A 5,291-nucleotide genomic window follows, 5' to 3' on the forward strand; every position below is an offset into this window, starting at 1 on the left:
ATTCCCACTTATGCTTGATCTTCAGAACTTTGTCTCTACTGCTTTGAAAATCCTTCTAAGCATTTAGAAGGACCATCCTTAGGTTTGATGATTTGCTGGAAAGACTCAGGAGAACTCAGAAAAGCTATTTTACTCAGGTACAGTTTCCTACACCAAAGGATACAATTGAAACTCAGTCAAGGCAAAAGGTGCAAAGGTCGGGGTCAAGAAGAGATTAGGAACAAGCTTCCAACTGTTCTCTTTCCTGGAGTCATTGAAAAGCATTTAATTTCCCAGCAACTTAGGTGACAAGGTGTATGAACTTTTGTCAAACAGCCTATTTCATAGGAGTCTTGGTGTCAAGGTTTCTATTAAGCGTCAGTCAAGTAGGCATGGTTTATTGTCCAAGTGGCTGACCTTGGTTACTTAGTTTCCAGCAACTCCAGAGGTCAAACTGATAAAGTATGGTCCAAGTACCCCACCATGTCACGTTATTAGCAGAACTATTTGGCGTGCCCCCAAGACCTCATGTATGTACATACACTCTTAACAAAAAGTCTATTCTAAAGACTTTTCACTCAGGAACCAATCCTTTCTTTGGAATGTGACAGTTTTGAACACTCCAAGCCTGTTGGTTAATGCTTTACTGCAATTTTCAGTTTTTTTCTTTCCATTTTGAATTTTGTCTATACTTTAAATTTTTCCTTGATTGGAAGGTTGGTCTGAAACCATTAGTGAGTAATTGCAGAAACAGAACTCTCCCTCAGTAATTTGGAAGTATTGATGTCATGTATCTAACAAACCTTATGTCATGTATCTAATGAAATAACTCATGAAAATGGATTTTTACACTTTATTATGCTGCTTTTCCCCTCTGATGACTTTGTTTCCCTTTATCCTTAACATGTGGAAGCTACTCTACCATGTGTTCAGGTGTGGTTTCATTTGTTTCTTGCTTTTAAAATTTGTTTTGATATTGCTTTGCATTAAATGGACTTTTGTAATGTGTGGAATCATACATTTCTATAATTCTGAGAAATTATTTCCTATTATTTCTTCAAATATTGACTTTCTTTGATTTTTCTCTATTACTTTACTCTGAAATTTGACTGAAATTAAAATTTGAACTTCTGGATTTATTCTCCATGCTTCTGAACATTCTTTGACACTTTCTAGAATCAATTTATTTTTTTCCCTTTAATTTTCTTTATTTCTACAGTTTAAAAAATGAAGCACATAGACAACTGGTTTTTCATAACAGATTACAAGTGAGTCCATTCAGACTTGTTCTCAAGGTGCTATCAGCTTCCAAGGGGCTGCCCAGCTAGCAGCTATTATTCATGTGGCCAATGGGTTGATCTGGATGCAAAAGCATGCAGCCCTCAGGGTGGCAAGTTCCCTCTCCTCTGGTCTTCAGTTATGTTAAATGGCATCAGCGTCCATATTTACAGATGTGAGGGGTGGCAATCCTAAGCAGTTCTCATCCGGAGCCAGCGATGGGTACCTGGACCTGGGGCCAAGGAAGAGGTCGGAGTGACTCTGCCACCACTGTGAGCTTGTCTGGCTCCTTCCTACGGGGACGAGGGGCTGGGCCCACAGTCCGACCCTTCCAGGAGGGTTAAGCCAAGTAACTGTAGGTGTCCTTTTCATCACCCACTCGCTCCAAATATTCTTTCTCAATCAGAACATCAATGCATTTCTTAATCACTGAGATCTGAGGCTTGAATATTGACGACAACTGAGTCATTACTTCTTCAAGTAACTGCTGGTGTTTTTCAACCCTCCTCATTTTCATAATTCTCACAATAGCCGCCTGGATCAGCAGTTTGCGATCTTCCTCAATGTTTTTGTACATAGTTTCTTGTTCCCGCTTCTGTTCAATTTTCATTGGCAAGCTGATATTAACCCTTAATTTCTTACTTTTATAACCAAAATGTAATTTTATTAAGGTGTCTGGCTTCAATTCCACCTCATCAACATTTGCACTTTCGTCTTCCAAAACCAGTAACTTAAACTTCAACAAAATTTGTAAGACTTGTGTCACAATGTCCATTTTGATCTGAGTCCTGTCTGTCAGCTGTTGAACGGTGTAAGCATCTTCCGTGTTGTATTGGAGCAGGACGGCCATCTGGAATGTAGATGCATGCAAAGTGTATTTGTTTTTGAAGTAGTTTGTTACTAGCTCTCCTTCAGACAGTTGATATGCCCATGACAATTTTCTGTCACTGTAACAGCTGGCGTAAAATGCTGTGAAGCGCCGATAGCATGGTTCCAGCAATGATGGCAAGAGAACTGTACAAGATTCCTCAAAGGGCCACAATCCATAACTCAGAACGTGAATACTGAAATCTAAGTCCAAAGGCTCTGAATCCATCAGGTGCTTTTTGAACTGCGCATTCAAAGCTTTGCTTATACCAATGTCTTGAAACATCCGCTGAAGTTTGGAGGTATACTCAAAACCACAAGCTTGCTTTAACTTAGAGATCATGCTTGCTTCAGCATCATCACTCGCACTGTTCTGATGGACAAGCCTTTTGGCCAGCATTTTTGTGTAGAACTTCTGAACCACATCTTTATCGTCCATATACCTGAAGACAGTCATCACGTGGTTAAGCGTGTCTTCTAGTTCTGCTTCTTCTGGGTTCTTGGAACTCTTCTTTAACAAGGAGTCACAGTATCGAGCTAGCAACTCGGGAGATTTACTGGATGACTGAGCCATTTTGGTAACTGCATTGTTGTTTATGAAGCCTCTGCAAGCTTTGTCCAGTGCGGCCACGAAGTCAGCATGGTTCTTGAATGCTGATATCACCAGGGCATTGTATTTTTTATGGATATTCAACACTATCTCTACATATATTCTGGGGTCATTTAAAGCAGCTTCTCCACACTTCTCAATTGCTGCAAGACCCTGATTATGAATGTGTGTCTCCAGGAGTTTTTTTAATTCTCCCAGGCCATTCTTGATTCTATACATGAGCTTATACATGCGACCCAAATCTTCACTTTTGTTGGCGCTCAGTAAATTCGGAAATTCTGTGAGGAAAATCTCCAAGTGTTTCTCCACGAGCAACTGCCTGCATTTCCTGACTACCTTGCCCTTGGTGCTGTGGTGAAGGTAGGTCTGGGCTCTCCGCCGCTCCTCCAGCAGAAAAGTCTCCACCTCTTTCATATATTCAGTAACTGGGTTCTGCTGCAACAATTCAGTACTCTTTCTGGTATAAAATCTCTCTGTGTCAGCCAAAAACTGAGATTCAAAGGCTTCTTTGTACACTGTAAGCATAGGGCCCTCCTCAAACTGATCATCTTCATTCACCCCCAGTTCCATGTAAGACTGTATAGCACCACTTATCAGTCTTGTATTGACAGATTCACCATTTCTTTCCTTTTCAATCAGTTTTAAAACAGCATTTGTTACTTGTTTATTCAATGGCCTGAAAAGACAATCTCTCCAAGTCGCCATTGCAAGAGTATATATTTGACAAGCTTTGTTTCTATATTCGATACTAAGTAAATGTTTATTGAGGCAGGCACAAATCCCATTCAGCACTTTGCTCGAAAACTGGTAATGTTCCCATTGTTGAGTGTAGAACGTTAGTACTCCTATATCCATCAAATCTTCTCCATCCTTAGGAAGATTTGTCAAGTGGTTCTTCAAAAATTCTTTAATTCGTTTGTATAATTCAAAGCAAATATTCTCATCTTCCCTCTGCTTCTGCTCCCTGTTTGATTTAGTCTGGACTGGAGGGGACATTTGTAAACAGTGGTTATAAAGAAGAGTGTAGAGTTCTATGTATCTGGATTTCACCATATTTTGTCTGGCATACACTTGTTGGATTCCCGCTCTGATGTTATCCCAGAGCTCGTCGATGCCAAGATGTTTCAGTTTCTGGCTGGGATTCTGGCTCCTGTCTGATGACATGGTAATATTACGAAGTTTTCCACAGTCTTTATTCAAGGTACAGCTAATTCTCCATTAGATGAAGATACACAGTACCACTGCAAGTTTATTCACAGCAGCTCAGAAAGGGTGTCCTTTAAATGTAGAGAATGAAATCTCACTGCAGCACAAACCTAGAAGGGAACCTGCAAGTAAAGCAAACACCAAAGTGATTCCAGCACTGAACTGAATAAGCAGAAACATCTTGCTTGGAAGTGTGCTCTCTGCTTCTATTGTCTTTTGTCTTCATAAACAAATCCACTGCATTGCAAATGTCAATACATGTGAGCTGCATTTCCCAGGTGCCTAAGTGGCTCTTGTGACAGATACCTCCACCTGGTCAATGCACCCAGCCCCAGTAAAATCCCCATCCTGCCAAGATCCCGTTGAGTCCCTCAGCCTCCACACTTGCCCTGCCACCAAGATCCTGCCTCCTCCCCTCCTGCCTGCCTGCCCATCCACCCAACTCTAGTTATTCCCAGTAATATACTGTATAAAGTCTCTGGGAATCTTGAATTAGCAATACTGAGCAATTGTTCCTGGAGGGAAAGATGCAGATTTTACATGTGTGAACTATTTTGTTCTTTAGCTAGGTTCAGTTTGTTATTTAAATTGACTATAATGAGTTTCTTTTTTTTTTTTAACCAATATCCAACAGGTTGGCATTTCTGTGATCTCTATGTTCTTTTTCCACAACTGTAACTTTTTATTTTATAGCTATTTACTTTTGTATCATGAGTGTATTTTTATTTATTTCTTTATGACTAGGAACTATATGTATTCTAATTCCTTTTGATATTTTTATATTATCTCTATGTTATTGGATATAAATCCTTTGATTTATGAATTTCTTGCCTCAGAATTTGTAGCCTTTCTCAGGTGCCTGATGACTCTTGGCTGGTCTTGATTCTATGTCCTCAGTTATGACCACCTGCTGACACCAACGCTTTCGTGGCAGTCGCCTTCTTGGTGATGTCGTTGGTTTATGTCTAGGAGTAGCAGCAGCCTTTGTTCATTGCTTCACTGATAACAGAATATTTTATCCCATCTCCCTCTCAATGTAATTATATATTAATATTTATTTACTTTTGTAAACTTTATGTAGTGTCTGTATTAAACGTACACTACAATGTCAGTTTTGAATAGAGGCCAGAAATTTTGACATAAATGTTCAGTCCACCTTCTTGAAACTAGAAGTCCCATAGTGCTGTTAGAACTTGACAGAAGATAAAGCCATGAGAGTAAAACTCCCTGACAGAACCTTGACCATAAAAAACAGTGTAGGCATAATCAAACACTATCTCAGGATGGAAGGGAATAAATGCTCTAGACTCCTCCTTTCTCTCATTGCCTGACAGTGCCTTGTTGGACCAGA

General features: G+C 39.9%; 1 pseudogene; it reads right to left on the reverse strand.

The window, feature by feature from the left end:
• Positions 1-1,597: 1,597 nt before the first annotated feature.
• Positions 1,598-3,898, reverse strand: LOC110130741 (cullin-1 pseudogene; annotated as a pseudogene).
• Between the last annotated feature and the right edge of the window lie 1,393 nt (positions 3,899-5,291).

Source organism: Odocoileus virginianus, chromosome 1 (genome assembly GCF_023699985.2).
Source record: "Odocoileus virginianus isolate 20LAN1187 ecotype Illinois chromosome 1, Ovbor_1.2, whole genome shotgun sequence".
NCBI classification, from domain to species: Eukaryota; Metazoa; Chordata; class Mammalia; order Artiodactyla; family Cervidae; genus Odocoileus; species Odocoileus virginianus.